At 43.9% G+C, this 17,500-nt stretch overlaps 1 protein-coding gene across 1 annotated transcript in view; it reads left to right on the forward strand.

The window, feature by feature from the left end:
* shisal1a (shisa like 1a) overlaps positions 1-17,500 on the forward strand; it is an 87,347-nt gene that overhangs the window by 432 nt on the left and 69,415 nt on the right. Inside the window, exon 2 of the mRNA XM_062518601.1 lies at positions 1-9. This exon is cut by the window's left edge and continues 65 nt beyond it. The gene's annotated coding sequence lies outside the window, so the exon portion shown is untranslated. The remainder of the gene's footprint in view (positions 10-17,500) is intronic.

A 17,500-nucleotide genomic window follows, 5' to 3' on the forward strand; every position in this document is an offset into this window, starting at 1 on the left:
AAGGAGGAGGTGAGCAATACAATACAATACAATACAATACAATACAATAGCCTAACTAGCCTAGTTAGCCTATTCATCAAGGCATACATTTGATCACATACAGTAAGTCAATAAAGAAAACAATTGGAATACATGATTGACACCCCGATGATGTTTGCTGGAGGGCTTTGAAGTAGGCTATCCACCACAATGTGCATACAGAATGTTATAAATCCATATTGATGGAGTGATGCATGCAAGTCCTCTCAACACATCAACATTTGGCTTTTACTTGAAAGAACTGCATAGTAAGTGGCCTAACAATATTTGTTCATAAAAGAAAACCGATATGTTCCATAATGTACCATGGCATATGCATTTTAAGGCAACAGTATTCAGTGTGATTCAGACAGTTGTGCATTTTTTTTATTACTAAAATAATAATTATATGTTTTTTTTGAGAACATAGACTTCAGAATAGAGTGCATAGACTTTTTTGTAGAACACACTTCAATATAGAGCATAGACTTCAGTATGAGTGCATACTGTAGACTGCAGTGTAGAGTACTGAGCATTGATTCGGCAGCAAGTTTTCACATATATTATATACTACATGAAGCCTACTCTCCAAGCTTATGTGTATCTTCTTCATAATGCCAGATACAAAGTAACAAAAACAAATTCAACATTGTTTTCCTATGAGAGGGTTATTTTCACTGTAGTTCTTTTCACAGCAACTGAGTTTGTGCAAAGCTGTAATGAGCAAAGTCCCCTCAGCAGAAACCAGAGAAACTCTGAAACTTTTTGTGTGTGTGTGTGTGTGTGTGTTCAAAGAAGTTTTCAAAGCTGGTTCAATTTTTATCCGTATCAGTGAATGAGCTTTCCCTTCTGCAGCCCTCTGTATTTGACAGCTTTCTTTTTTTTTAATGCATATGAAATGACACATGTTGGTGTGCAAAGGCACTGAGTCCAGATCAGTGTAAGTGGAGTTTCAGAGTTATTTCAGCACACTTCCTCCTCTTGGCTGGACGGCTGCTGTGTGTAGCGTGCTAATCTCCGCACGCTAGCTGGGCTGCTGCTGCTGCTGCTGTGGTCGAGGCTGCGCTGATTGCCAGAAAGGCTGTCTGTCCACAGCACCCATGAGATCACGTCTGGCCCTGAATGAGGGGGGGAGGAGGGTTTACACACACACACACACACACACACACACACTGCAGCACGCGATTCATCCACTGCCACGCATGCTTAATTACTTACACAAACACATGTGCACACATACGGACAAACTGTGGATGAGACTTCTACTCGTCCTCCTCGCCTAAACCGACACACACACACACACACACACACACACACACACACACACACACACACACACACACACACACACACACACACACGTGTTTACGTGTTTGAGTAAAAAGAAAAAGAAATAAATAATACAAATAAAAATACAAAGTACAGGCACATTTTACGGTTATGGGGGGGGGGGGGTCCTCTTTGCTCGTGTCACAAATCACATGCTTTTTGGAATATTTACTAAGACAGTTGGCAGTGATTGAGTATGAGTATAGGTGTGATCTGAGTCTGTTACTTTTGTGTGCCTAACTGGCAAAGCGATCGAGATATCGCTATGAAACGAGCTTGGTCTCATTTACTTCCTGTAATAATAGTTCAGCATTGGAGCCAATAGCTCAGGAGTTTTTAATGAGAATAAGAGATGAGTCCAGCCAGAGAGGGGTTATTAGCGTGTGTGTGTGTGTCTGTGTGTGTGTGTGTGTGTGTGTGTGTGTGTGTGTGTGTGTGTGTGTGTGTGTGTGTCTGAAGCGGTGAATGTGAATGTGAGTGTGTGTGTGTGTGTGTGTGCGCATGTTAAGGGGTGTCTGTGAATGTGTGTGCGTGTGAAGGGGGGAGAAAAAGTGGAGAAATTCCTCACAACTTGCTCTCTCTCCCCACTTCTTTTTTTACTACTGGAGCCAGGTTACCATGGAAACATTTGCCTCCTGTCAACCTGTCGGTACGGAAACCGACATTCGAGGAGACAGGCTTTTTCGCTGGCTCATTTCAGCACCTCCGATCCACTGATGCCCTCCTTACCCCGTAATAATGAATAGCATTTGAATGTTGATCCAGAGGGTTTTTTCTCTTCTTTAACATGACCTTATGGCATGAAGGAGAGAAGGTGAAGTGAGCAGATGGAGAGAATACTGAATGCTGACAGAGAATTCGGTAGCCTGGCCCCACCAGTCACCTTAGGAACCCCCCTGATTGGTTGGTTAGGCCAAGCCAATGATTTTGGAGTTAATGCAAAGCCTACGTCCATTACGATGCAGGGGTTGGAAACATTTCCCAATGGAAGCCTTCAGACTCTCTTCACAACTTCAGTGAGTCTGATGAAACCAGGATCTAATGATATCTTTAAGATTCACTTTGTAGTTTAAATATAAAAGTTGTTCAGATTAATACAACACACATGTCCACCAAATTTGGTTCATTTTCATGTATGTATGTGTCAACCACAACAGACAACGCGCTAGGTGGCGCTATACTGTCCCTGAGCCACGCCCTAGGCCAGAGTTCTGGTTCTGAGTAGCGTTACCAATTCCAATGATATATCACAGATGATATCTTGGGAAATACCACTTGTAAAATACACACACACACACACACACACAGTCATATACTCATAATACAGTAGATGAAGATTGTATTCTGATTCTCTCTCTTTCTCTCTTTCTGTTTTCTCTCTTCCTCTCCCTGTACCTTTCCTCTTTCTCCTATTCTGTTTCTCTGTGGGGTTTACTGGTAAATGGTGAATTCTGTACCCCCTGATTGCTTTGGTATTAGCCTGCCAGAAGCTGTGTGTGTGTGTGTGTGTGTGTGTGTGTGTGTGTGTGTGTGTGTGTGTGTGTGTGTGTGTGTGTGTGTGTGTGTGTGTGTGTGTGTGTGTGTGTGTGTGTGTGCGTGCGTGTGTGTGCGCGTGTGTGTGTGTGTATGTGTGTGGAAATGGCAAAAGGCCACTGATCTCACTTATCAAAAAATAAGAAATACCCAAAAATGTCTTTTATGAGTCCACAGAACTTGGCCAACACAGCTGCTTCAGATTTCCGCAGTCTTTGAACTTCTGCCCTCTCTCTCTCCGTCTCTCTTTCTCTTTTTCTCTCTCTATGTCCTCCCCTCCCTCTCTCTTTTCTCCCTCTGTTTTCCAATCCCCTTCTCTAGTTCTCTCTTCCCTGTATGATATTTCTCTATTTTTTTGTATCACTCTCTACCCCTCTCCCTCTCTCTCTTTTTTTGCTTTTGTGGGAAGCTATGCTTTTTGCTGAAGAAGAAAAAAATAATAATTTTATTTCTCAGTCAAGCTTACTTGCTTTTTGGACTTGTTGGACTGGAATGGTTTTATTCTTAAGAAACAGTACGCCTCACCAAAAAAAAAAAAATGTTTGGCTGATAACATTAGATATTATTTTGTATGGATTATGGCCTGTGCCTTTCATATGAAAAATACAAAATGCACTGCACTGTACATCAACCAATAGGGTCATTCCACGCCAAATCAACCAGAGCCCACGCACTTGCGTCTCAAAAAAATCTGAAAAAAATACCATGTGTGCCTATGTTACCCAGGAGACACTCTGTAAAATGTTTTTGTGCTAAGATCAATACTTTTCAAGTAACAGCCAGTTTTACAGGGGGAGGGGGGTGTCAAATTTGTTCTGCCTCTTTTTTTTGTCAAATTTCACAAGCTCATTGCTCAAGAACTAGAATCTGTAGGAGGCTCAAATTTTGCAGGCTAGTGCATAAATAGGAATAGTATGCAGTAAAATCACCACGAGTAGTCTGGATGATCCTGCATGGTCATAGCAGTCCCTCAAAGTTGATCAAAATTTTATTGGAGTTCTTGGCTGGGCTCTGTTTAGGCTTACAGAAGACATATTTTTACTCAACATAGGCTCTTGATTTTTTTTCTCTTATTGAGATCAGTAGAAACACTCTCCGAAAAAGCAATGAAGAGAAAAGAAAATCCATCAGGGACTGAACAGCAGACCTCACAAGTTTGAAAAATAATTTTAGATCTCATATTCAGAGCACCCTAACACCTTGTGGGAATATACAAAGATTTTTTTTATATTTTTTTCGTTAATCTGCATTACCTCTTCTTTTTAAAAACACCAATTTGACTTGTCTTATGCAAATCTTTCTTTTTCATTTTCCACCCTAAACATGGACAAAATGCACCATTGAGATCAATATGTTTTGTCCCCACCCGGCAATTTCAGTGATTCAGTGATTTTAGTGGCACCTAGTGGTTACTCTATACAAAACAAATCTCTCAATAGATCTCTATGGTGCATTTTGCCCTTGTTCAGGGTGGGAAATGAAAAAGAAAGATTTGCATAAGACAAGTCAAATTGGTGTTTTTAAAAAGAAGAGGTAATGCAGATTATAGAAAAAAATATAAAAAAAATCTTTGTATATTCCCACAAGGTGTTAGGGTGCTCTGAATATGAGATCCAAATTTATTTTTCAAACTTGTGAGGTCTGCTGTTCAGTCCCTGATGGATTTTCTTTTCTCTTCATTGCTTTTTCGGAGAGTGTTTCTACTTATCTCAATAAGAAAAAACCCCCAAGAGTCTATGTTGAGTAAAAATGTGTCTTCTGAAGGTCTAAACAGAACCCAGCCAAAAACTCCAATAAAATTTTGATCAACTTTGAGGGACTGCTATGACCATGCAGGATCATCCAGACTACTCGTGGTGATTGTACTGCATACTATTCCTATTTATGCACCAGCCTACAAAATTTGAGCCTCCTACAGATTCTAGTTCTTGAGCAATGAGCTTGTGAACTTCGACAAAAAAAAGAGGCAGAACAAATTTGACACCCCCCTCCCCCTGTAAAACTGGCTGTTACTTGAAAAGTATTGATCTTAGCACAAAAACATTTTACAGAGTGTCTCCTGGGTAACATAGGCACACATGGTATTTTTTTCAGATTTTTTTGAGACGCAAGTGCGTGGGCTCTGGTTGATTTGGCGTGGAATGACCCAATAGCCTTTTCTAATGTAGCCTACTTAGTCCTACAGTATATTTATCTATAGCTCATTTAACATAATCTGCTGTTGTTCTTACAGTAGATAGAATAGAATAGTCCCTTTAGCCATCAATGTGATTCAAGATCAGTTTAGTTTGTGACCTTGCAGTATTACTCTTAACCATTTCATAGTCATATACAGTACACATGATACATGGTATGATATATGAATGTTGACAAGCAGAGGGAGTGGGTCCTACAACCGCCTCCTCTTAAATGACATTGTTGTCATTGAGGTTGCCACGGTTGCGTATGATGTATGTGTGGAATGCGGAGACCAGTAGCTGTTGTTATTATGATGCAACTGATAGGCTGTTAGATGCAGTAAATAACATTGTGTGCAGTAAACGTGGTTGGATACCGTAAAAGTCAGCTGAGCTCTGCGGTGCGGTGCAGTGCGGTGCCGTACTGTATATGACGGCCAGGTCACCTTCCCCTTCAGCTCTGACTGTGTTAGATGGGCCTCCTGCCAGAGTGCGTCAGAGCTGTTGTGTTTGTGTGTGTGTGTGTGTGTGTGTGTGTGTGTGTGTTTGCAATGTTTGCACAGTCACGTGTGTGTGTGTGTGTGTGTGTTTCTCTCTGTGTGTACGTGTGTATGTATTTGTGTTTGTGTGTGTGTGTGTGTTTCTCTCTGTGTGTTAGTGTGTGTGTGTGTGTGTGTGTATGTATGTGTGTGTTGAGATGGGGTAGTTCCTATATATACACCTACAGCTCATGGGGTGATGGTGAAGTCGATCCTGAAATGGCTCAACCTTTCGCACATGAAGGGGTGTAGTTTGGGGAGACTACAGTACATGACTATGGTGACCTTCCTTAAGGTGCGATGTGGATAGTTTGTGTGTGTGTGTGTGTGTGTGTGTGTGTGTGTGTGTGTGTGTGCGCGTGCGCGTGCGTGTGCGTGTGCGTGTGTGTGTGTATCTGTCTGCCTGCTTGCCTGTGTATGTGTTCTTGTGTGAGAGCAAAGGGTACTCACGTTGGTGTTGGTGGGGGATGTTGAGCTTGAGGACAGTTTTTGTGTGTGTGTGTGTGTGTGTGTGTGTGTGTGTGTGTGTGTGTGTGTGTGTGTGTGTGTGTGTTTGGAGGGGGAGTCATTTGTCCTTGTGGAAGCTGTGAAGGGACGAGCAAAGGGTGCTATACTTGCTATACTTGGGTTCGGTGGGGGTTGTTGAGCTTGGGGATACAGAACTCTCCTCTAACACTTTTCCAAGGAGTGTGAGTGTGTGTGTGTGTGTGTGGGTGCGCGTACGCATGCGCATGCGCATTGCACATGTGGTCCCAATGGGTTTCGACAACACTCATAATTTTCAGAAATCTACACTACCTGGCATATCATGATCCATGGCAGACAAAGTAAAAAGCATCCTCCTCACCCTACTCTCTCTCTCTGCTAAACACAACCCTCCTCTTAAGCCCAATTCACATCAAAGATTCCGGACACGACGAGACCAAGTTGCAGCGGTGTGACTTAGAAGTTGCACGTAGTCGCAAGCCGTCGCAGAGCATAACATGTTTAATCGCGGTTGCAAGGTTTTAGAACATCGCGGCTCGTCTTGTCTCGTCTCGTTGTGAATCTTTGGTCTGAACTCTTCTTTAGTAGTCAGGCCTAGTATGAGCCTTTCTATTGATGCTGAGTGGGGAGCTCTCCAGGCTTTTCCACTTTATCACAGCATAACAGGATTGTGGATGTATTTTCTCACCCCCCCCCCCCCCCAAAAAAGAGTCTGTTTTGGCCTCTAAATGGTTGATTATGAGAGCTGTGAATTAACCACCCAGCAAAACACTCTAAAACTGCCCAGCGGTAAACGTGCGCAAAAAATAGCCCACCGTTTTTTCCTTCCCCTCCCACTCCTCCCTCTGGTCATCCATTCATCCTCCTCTCTCCCCTCTGTCTGTCTGTCTTTCTTTCATCCTGTCTTTCTCCCTCTCATCTCCCTCTCTCTACGGAGTGATGGTTACTTGCTTCCCAGTCGCTCAATGAGAGGGTTGGCTGTGTGTTTCATCATGAGTTGTGTGTTTTTCAGGAACGTTGATGAAGAGTGGCGCGTCGACATCGATTAGACCCCACAGAGGTTCACGACACGACACAATCCACTTAAGCCTGATAGCTTAGCTTAGCGGCAAGGTTTTTTCACACGCCGTTGTCTGTTAATATAATTAAAATCTCTCTGCTACGATGTGTGTGTGTGTGTGTGTGTGTGTGTGTGTGTGTGTGTGTGTGTGTGTGTGTGTGTGTGTGTGTGTGTGTGTGTGTGTGTGTGTGAAGGCTTTGATTGAACGATGGGTCTAGATGGAGCTTTGACTTATAACCTAGCTTGAATGATAGATCAGCGAGCAGACTGTTCAATTAGGTGGCCAACTTTCATGTTCGGATTCTTTGGGGAATAAATGTGCGCGCGCACACACACACACACACACACACACATAGATGTACATGTGCTCAAAAACTCTCTCTCTCTCTCTCATACACACACACACACACACACACACACACACACACACACAGATGTATGCTACACACACTCTCAAACAATGTCGGCACCGCTCTGCAGCAAAGGCGGCTCTCTCTAAAACACTTGTCATCACCAAAGCGCTCAGTCTTTTATTAATCAGATCAAAGAACGATCACAGTCCCATTTCACACACAGAGTGGCCTGAGGTCCACTCCTGCCTTGATCACTCTGGAGAGAGAGAGAGAGAGAGAGAGAGAGAGAGAGAGAGAGAGAGAGAGAGAGAGAGAAAGAGAGAGAGAGAGAGAGAGAGAGAGAGAGAGAGAGAGGAGAGAGAGAGAGAGAGAGAGAGAGAGAGAGAGAGAGAAGCTCGAAATTTCAACAGCTTGAAATAATCACAGTGTCCCAAAATGGCTGAAATTACGTCGGGTCGAGGTTAATTGAGGCGCTCGTGAGAGGAAATATGAGCAAACGGTTGGTTTTATTCGTTATTTTGGGTTCTTATTTTTGAAGCGGAGGATCTCGGTCATGGATATTAAAAATGCTTGTGGTGCTAACAATGACTCCAATCACTGAGCTCATGTCTGGACTGGTTTGCCTGCCTAGCTGAGATTGATTTTGTGTGTGTGTGTGCGCGTGTGTGCGTGTGTGTGTGTGTGTGTGTGTGTGTGTGTGTGTGTGAAGGGGAGGGGTGGGGTGGGGGAGTGAGTAGGAGCTATTTTCCCTTCACTCACTTTTCAGAAAGTGGTGCGTTCTTTCTACCGCTCTCTCTATCTCTTTCTTTTTTCCCCCTCTGTCTCACATTCAAATTCAAATCCAGAAACCTCTATTGGCATGACTACAGAGGATACATAGAGGGTCTTCCTGTTCCTGTACATGGATTCTCTCCCCTCCTCTCTTTCTGTCTCTCTATCTGTATCTCTTTCTCTCTCCTCTACATTCTCCCCCTTTTCTGTCTGCCATGGGACAAGGGTGTAACAAATGTGTGTGACTGAGTCGTGAGGGTGCAGGACTGAAAATAGCCCTGAGTCTCTTGGGGCAGCACCTCTGTGTGTGTGCGTGTGCGTGTGCGTGTGTGTGTGTGCGTGTGTGTGAGTAAAAGTGAGCGGAAGAATGACAAAAATTAAGAGAGAATGGGTGTATTTTTTAGTGAGAAAGATACAGAAGAGATTGTGTGTGTGTGTGTGTGTGTGTGTGTGTGTGTGAGAGAGAGAGAGAGAGAGAGAGAGAGAGAGAGAGAGAGAGAGAGAGAGAGAGAGAGAGAGAGAGAGAGAGAGAGAGAGAGAGAGAGAGAGAGAGAGAGAGAGAGAGAGAGAGAGAGAGAGAGAGAGGGGGGGAGTACATAATCTCTTGGGCCAGCACTACCTTGCCCAAAGCCAGCACACCGGCATTCTATTGCTGGGATTCCATTCGTACGTGCGCTGCTGTCATTTACAGTAGTCTCCTTGGCGACTACACAGCAGTCTAGCTGAGATCTTAGCTCAACTTTGGGACCAGTCCAGTCCAAGATGTTTACCAGTGTGCCGTGTAAACAAATAGACCATTTATAGTAGCGATTGCACGCACTCACAGCAGATTTGCCTCGACCCCAACATGATGTATTGCAGGAAGTCCAGCTCAAATGTTGTGACAGCGTTCCCTGTGTTTGCATATTCTGTTACATCAGCAGCAGCAGCAGAGTCAAGGCAGCGTTTTGGCCTGGAGTGCCCATTTAAGTGGAGCCAAGTTTGGTTTTCCAGGACCTTTGCTGAACCATAACAATGCTATCGTTGTGTTTGCATGATGGTCATCTTTTGGTGAGACCAATCTGACTTTCTCAGACTAGTGGTAGACTCAGAGGAGCAAAATCTTCAGAAAGAAAAAAAAAAAAAATCCTACCTTGTGTTTTCCCCATCCTTTTGCTAAAGCTGCTCATTCTGACTAGCACAACTCTTTAGCCAGGTATATGAGCAAATAAGTGAAATCGCCTGCGCAGTAGACAGATACAGTTATGTATAGTAGCACTTTTACTCTATGAAGGTTTCTCTGGTTAGAATTTAGTGTATGGGGCAAGACATTCTACCATCTACCATCCCAGCACAGGGTCACAAGGGACAAAAGCAATTTGTGACCCTGCAAAGCGAAATGAGTCGCTTGTCGCACGATACTATTTAGAGAAAATCCACAATAAACAAACTTCCGGGTTAAAATGTTAAATTTCACGTTTTCGCATAATTCGACAGTATACAGTTTACAGTTTCATATTGTGAGCTCATTTCACGGAAAAACATACGTTTTGACTGTTAAACCCGGTAAAGATTCAACTCATTAGCAGTCATTCCCGTTGTCCACATTGCCTAAAAAAGGTGATTTCTCCTCTTCTGGCATATCGTGACGGGAGAGCCATGTCAACTTTGGACGCGGTTATCTTAACGATAGTGTAATACCCTCGATATACATATCATTGGAAAGCTTAGATTATGATTATGTGAGCACAATAGCTTAATTTTGTATATGTTACCAAAGCGACTGGTCACATTTGTGATGGCTAGTGTTGAAGAAAACAGAAAAGGAGTTAAGGCTTTTTATTGCACAGTTACTCCACCACTCAAACTGTCTGTACTGTAGATATTGATATTGTGTTGATATACGGACACAGCTTGGTCATCTATGCGCTTGTACACCAACGTTAATTCGATGTCAAGGTTTGATTCCCAAAACTGCTGTTGCGAGTCTGTGTTGCTTTGGATAATCATGTCTGCTGAGTACCAGTCAACTTATCTCCTGTTCTTACAGTCTTGAGGGTACCTTTTAACATCCGAGGGGCGGTGGTAGCGTGGTGGTTAAGGAGTGGTTATGGCACATCTGGATTGCTGGTCTGATTGGTTGAAGCCGGGCTATCCAAACAAACAGAGTCATTTGAGCTATGCCCATTGTTGATCACGCCTCTTGTGCAGTAGAAATATAGCGCAGACTCCCCAGACTTATGTTCCATCTCAAAAGATAGAGCTTAGTCTGGTGATAGCCAGGCTAGTCTTCGAAAATAATACAAATTATTGTAAAAGCAGCCAACGTTGGGACTCTGAGACTGAGATGTCCTTTGCCTGAGATATGCTTCGTGAGCTTGTTCTCCGCTGCCTTATCAAAGTTGAGATTTCACACTGACTGACCTGATACGATATCTAACGCACCAGGCTCCTTAAATGAGCCAGGCCTGTGTGCCAGGCTCCCACTGAGAGCACAGCCGTAGAGAGCAGACGAACGACATCGGAGGCTGATTAGAGCTTCAACTGGCCCAGAGTCTACAGATAATGTCTTTTGCAGAGGGATTTTGGCACTGTGGGGCTATGTCTCTCTATCTATCTTTCTTTCTCTGTCTCCCTCTCCCTCTCTCTTTCTTTCTCTCTCTCTCTCTCTCTCTCTCTCTCTCTGTTCAATCCAAAATGCTTCTTTGCCATGACAAATAAGACCACTGTATTTGACTACAGTACATGCACTGCCAGGGCAGTGATACGAATGACAGGGGAGATGAGGAAAAATACATCTCCATGTGTAGATTTACAGACTTTCATGACCTAAAGGCTTACATGACTTAATAATAATAATATATTTGTCATGCAACATACAGTACAAAACAATATAGCGTGTGTGTGTGTGTGTGTGTGTGTGTGTGTGTGTGTATGTCATATATTCATACTCATTTCCTCAGTCACCCTTCAAGTCTCCACACGAGGGTCTTGCCACCTGTTCAGTAATGCTGATGCACATTGTTACTATATCCTGCTGGAGGTGTAACAGTCACACACACATAAACAAAGACAAAGACGAACACACCGCTTGTTTTGTCTCTTCTCTGAGGGGGTAACAGATACTCCCACACACTCTTCCAACTCTACCCTCCAAGAGGACATCACACACACACACACACACGCTTGGGGTGGGGCGGTATTTTAGTCTTGCCTTTTAGTGTGTTCTCATGGTTTATGTATAATCCGTCTATGGCGACGAAGAAGCATATGAATTATTCACGAGTCTGGCGTTTAAAAGGGATCAATTATGAATGCAGAATAACACGGACGCAGCATCAGTATCGGCAGAGCGATTTAGCAACGAGCCAGGTCATGATAGGCCTAATACTGTACATACATATGCAACGTATACATCGTTTTGTGTGTCTGTGTGCAAGTCTTTCTGTGTGTGTGTGTGTGTGTGTGTGTGTGTGTGTGTGTGTGTGTGTGAGTGAGTGTATCTGTCATTGTGTGTTTCTAATTGTATCCACTTCACCGCAAGAGTTGTTTGGCTGAGAATGGCTACACACACAGACAGACAGACAGACACACACACACTATCTCTCTCTCTCTCACACACACACACACACACACACACACACACACACGCCAATGCACACACTCCACTCTGTCTGTGCTGCTGGGTCCACTGGAGCCATCTATAAGTGATCGTCTCGTCATTAGACGCCATTTGGACACGGCACAAGTGGCGTCCGCAAACCCAACGAGCACTCAACAGTCCTCTGTGGCAGGCGTGGAGAGAAGAGAGAGAGAGAGAGAGAGAGAGAGAGAGAGAGAGAGAGAGAGAGAGAGAGAGAGAGAGAGAGAGAGAGAGAGAGGACGACCAAGCGGAGGAGTTGAAGCCTGTCGTTGGGCGTTTTCTGTCCTGGGTTCTTCTGTGTTTTCTTTCTAATTCAGCCAGGAATACTCAGAGACATCACTGAAGTTAACAAAGATTTTAATCAGAATAGAAATTAGCAACAATGAGAGTCTTTGGCGTAGGCCCCGTCCTAGGTCCAGGTCACTGAGTGTGCGGACCCTGGCAAATCCTGCCGGAACGAGAAGCAGGGGCGAAGCCTACCCCCTGGACAACTGGACGAGGACCAACCTGGTGGTGATTAGGGAGGGAGGGTGGGAACATCGAAAATCGGCACCTGAAAGCAACAAGGCAGGTGCCTGGGCAGAGTCATTAATAAAGTCAATGTAGCCTGATGATTGGTCGAAGGTAATGAATGAATGACGTATTAAGTATACCCGGCAGAACTACGCTGCAGCTACGCAAGCGCTACATCTCCTCTCGTCCTCTTCCCAGCTCTCTCCATCTTCTCCACTTTCAATTGCATTCATTTCAAAGTGCTTTATTGGCATGACAAACAAGGCAAGTGCATCGTCATTTTTGTCGCTTGAGCTTTTTTATTCTTAAGGACTTTTTCTGTTTTTGTCACATTCCCGTATAATTTTTCCCTCTTTGTCTACATCTCAGCTGTTTATTCTTTCCACCCTTTTCATTCATTCATTCTTTCTTTCTTTCTCTTTCTATCTCAAGTCTTGAACCATTCTCTTTGTATCTCTCTCATCTCCTTTTTTATTAATCTTTCTCTCTGTCATTTTCTGTCTCTGTCTGTTTTTTCCACAGAGGGCCAGATGTACTGTACTAAGACAGCGCAAATAGCGAGTTTTTGTATGCGCAGAGTGCGAACGCTGTGCTTTGCTATATTGCGTGGTATTTACTAAGCTGTCACTACATTACGTTAATTGCGTTCAGTGCCGCCCGCTCCCGCCCCCTGTATCACGCCAATTGCGCATGCAGAGCTGAACAACGAGCGCAGTTGAATATTGCAGCAATAAAAAGAATCAAAGTTTAGCGGTCACACGATTCAAAGACATGTCAACGAGCAGTGACAGACAGAGTAGGCCTAGTAGTTCTTCAAATCCACTTAAAAAATACTTGAACTATTTACTGCACATAGACTTGGGATATGACTTAATGCCTAGTCTAACAGATTGGGAAGTGTAGGCTATGTCGTGAAAGAGAAAATACGATTTTAGAGAGGCAAACAAAAGTTAAGGTTGCTTTTGACATAGTACAATGAAGAAAACGGATGCTCTGAATATTGATTCAGCTGTCTCTAAAAGTTTTTCTAATAGACGCATTTAACCGCAATCTGGATTACACCTACTTTGGGGGCAGCCGTGGTGTACTGGTTAGGGCTTCGGGCTTGTAACCGGAGGGTTGCTGGTTCGATACCCGACCAGTCAACCACGGCTGAAGTGCCTGTGAGCAAGGCACCTAACCCCTCACTGCTCCCCGAGCGCCGCTGGTTGGGCAGGCAGCTCACTGCTCTGGGTTGTGTGATTCACCTCACTGTGTGTTCACTGTGTGCTGTGTGTTCACTAATTCGGTTAAATTGGGTTAAATGCAGAGAACTGAATTTCCCTCACGGGATCAAAAAAGTATATATTGTATTCTTTTTTTCTATTCAGAGGGCGGAAGTTTTTCAACGCAAAATAGACGTGCGCTGTTTTCATACATCTGACGGAATACTTAATCAATCGCTATTAGCACCTCTCCTCCCCTGTACTTGCGCGTTACACCCATTTTCACCTGATCCACCCAGGAATTAATATGCATGACACGGAAAAGCGCAAATAGCCATTTTCAGCTCCCACGGCAGGCAGTCTGCGCGTTTCCCTCATTGCGGCTTGTTTGTACATATCCTCCCCATGTTTATACGCGCACGTTACGCCTGAAATGGGTGCAAAACGTTAGTACATCTGGCCCAGAGACTTATAACTCAGACACATACTGTAATACACACACACACACACACACACACACACACACACACACAAACACACAGATAAATACAGTACATGAACACTTACACCCATACACACAAAAATTAATAAAAGTAAACTCCCTCGCACAGTCTTTATCTCCCTGTCTCTCTCTTTTTCACACACACACACACACACACACACACACACACACACACACACACACACACACACACACACAGACACACACACACACACACACACACACACACACACACACACACACACACACACACACACACACACACACACACGCACACATACTGTACACTGTTTAGTCACAGTGGAGCCCAGTGGTCCAGGCAGCCTGTGAGTGAAGTCCTGATGAAGTCCAGTCTCTCTCGCACAGGAAGGCCAAGACAAGGTCCTCGCTCCACCGTATTTCTCCTGACGCGGTCTGGCACGAAGAGCCTGCGTGCTCTCTGTTGTTTTGTTTGATCAGTTTTTCTCTCATTTTTCACATCCACACACACACTCTCTCTATCTCTACCCTCTCTCTCTCTCTCCATACACACACACTCTCTCTACCCCCTCTCTCTCGCCTCCCCCTTTCTCAACCTCTCTCTACCCCACCCTCTCTCTCTCTCTGTATGCAGTATGTACATATAATGTATATATACCACCCCTCTACCCCCCTTTCTCTCTCTCGCTCTTGCTCTCTCATCATTTTCTCGTTTTCATCTTCTGTTTGCGAGAACCCCCTCTCTGTTTCTCTTTTTTTATTCTGTCTCTTCGTCTTCCAGGATCTCACAGTCTGCTTCTCTTCTCATCTTCCTGTTCCCGTGTGTGTGTGTGTGTGTGTGTGTGTGTGTGTGTGTGTGTGTGTGTGTGTGTGTGTGTGTGTGTCTGTGTCTGTGTGTGTGCATGTGTGTGTGTGTGTTCGTGTGTGTGTATGCGTGCTTGCGTGCATGTGTGTGTATGTGTGTGTGCGTGTGTGTGTTCTCCGGTATCCCCTTCTCTGATTCCTTTTGCTCAGGCAAAGTCTTTCATTATAGAGTGATCTCTCAACAATCTGTCTCTATCTTTCTCTCCATTCTCTCTCTCTCCCCCTCTCTCTCTCTCTCTCTCTCTCACCCACTCCCTCTTAAAAAACCCTCCCCTTTTTGTCATCTGCTTCCCTCTGCAGAAACAGCGTTTTTTTTTTAAATAAGTCAGCTTGTGTTTAAATTAGTTTAACATAAAAATGGCATGAGAAGGCTGCAGGCTCCTGTAAGGTTTTGCCTACAAATCAATGTTTCAGACCAGGAAGAGAGTGGTATTTAGCGGTTTTTAGAGCGATATTATTTAATTAACGTATACTATGTGTGGAGACCATTCACTCAGCGGCTTTCAGAGGCTTTTGAATCTGAACTGAACTGTGGTGGCTCAATAAAGGGTTTTGAAATGTCTCTCTCTCTCCCTCTCCCTCCTTCTTTCCCTGTCTCTTTCCTTTGCTCTCTCTCTCCTTAACCCTTCTTCACTCTCTCTCTATCGCTCTCTCCCTCCCTCACTCTCTCTCTAGCTATCTCTCTACCTCTCCCTCCCTTGCTCTCTCTCTATCTCTCTCCCTCCCTCTCTCTCTCTCTCTCTCTCTATCTTTCTTTCCCTCTCCCTCCCTCGCTCTCTCTTTCTATCGCTCTCTCTCTCCCTCGCTCTTTCTCTCTCTGCTTTGTTATCTGTCTGTTCTGTCTCTTCCTGAAGCTGCACTCCTCTGATGAGGAAGCCCATTAGCCAGCCTTATGCAGGCAGTCTCTCTCTCTCTCTCTCTTTCACTCTCGCTCTCTCTCTCTCTCTCCCTATCCAGGCAGTCTCTCTGTCTCTTACTCTCTTTCTCTCTCTCTCTTTCTCCATATGCAGGAAGTCTCTCTCTCTCTCCCTCTCTCCCTATGCAGGCAGTCAGAGAGACACTAGATACTTAATGTAGAGCTGGGATATCCCCAATCCAATCCTCCAGATCCTCCCATCATAGCCAGAGTGATGCAGGGCAGAGACATACACATACACATACACACACACACACACACACACACACACACACACACACACACGCATGCGCTCATACACACACAATCACACTCACACACGCATGCATGTCGCACGCACACACGCAGATACATGTACGCACACACACATGCTTGCACGCACACACTTTCATTTTTATTCTCAGACACACACACTCTCACTCACACACACATGCACACACTCGTTCACAAACACATTCACACACTTTCATTCTCTCTCTCACATACACACACACACACACAGCCTCTCTGTGTTTGTGTGTGTGTGTGTGTGTGTGTGGGTTAGAAGAGTATGAGGCAGTGAATGGATGACTCAGACTCTGGTGAATGCACAGCATGTCTTTGCTGTGATAATCTACTATTCCTGTGACTGTGTATGTGTCTGTGTGTATGTGTGTCTGTGTGTCTGTGTGTCTGTATCTGCATCTGCATCTGTATCTGTATCTGTATCTCTCTGTGTGTGTGTGTGTGTGTGTGTGTGTGTGTGTGTGTGTGTGTGTGTGTGTGTGTGTGTGTGTGTGTGTGTGTGTGTGCGTGTGCGTGTGTGTTTGTGTGTGTGTGTGTGTCTTTGTATTTGATGATTATGTGTGTCTATATCAGTATCAGTATCGGTGTGTGTGTGTGTGTGTGTGTGTGTGTGTTATAATATCTATTTCTAAATGCAGGTGTTTCATAATGTTGCTGCCAGTCAGTGTTGGCACAGATCAAGACAGATGGAGAAATGTCAATTTTAACAGTGGGATATTATGTGTATTGTTTCAGAGGTGTGTGTGTGTGTGTGTGTGTGTGTGTGTGTGTGTGTGTGTGTGTGTGTGTGTGTGTGTGTGTGTGTGTGTGTGTGCTTGTGCTTTTGTAGCACAGGGCTCAATAAATATATAAAGTGCTGATAATATCATACACTGGACCAATATTGAGAAGCTCAGGGTCGTCTACTGGAGGTAGTGTTGATGCAAGTAATTAGACTTGAGATAGAGTAAGATGAATTAAGGTATTTAATAAATAGAGAATGTGTTAATGTACTGAAGTTTTGTATAAGACAATAAAGTATCAACAATAAACATAAAAGAAAAAGAAAAAAAAGTGAATAAATAGAAAAGTGCAGTGCAATAAATATTCACAAGTATCAATTTGTTTCTAGAACCTACCTGGGTGCACCCCTATATCTACAAATCTGAGTATTATCTATTACAATATTATAGTCATCACAGAATACACATTAAAGCTATAGAAATCCAGAATGTTCAGTAAGTTAATGTTCATATTACAATTTTAATCAATCCAATATATCTATTTCAATTATTACGATTATGTACAGTACAATAGTGTCCGGTTGTCAATGGTGGGGAAGTCAAAGTCAGTCAAAGTCAATTGTCCT

Source organism: Sardina pilchardus, chromosome 17, assembly GCF_963854185.1.
Source record: "Sardina pilchardus chromosome 17, fSarPil1.1, whole genome shotgun sequence".
In the NCBI taxonomy this organism is placed as follows: domain Eukaryota; kingdom Metazoa; phylum Chordata; class Actinopteri; order Clupeiformes; family Clupeidae; genus Sardina; species Sardina pilchardus.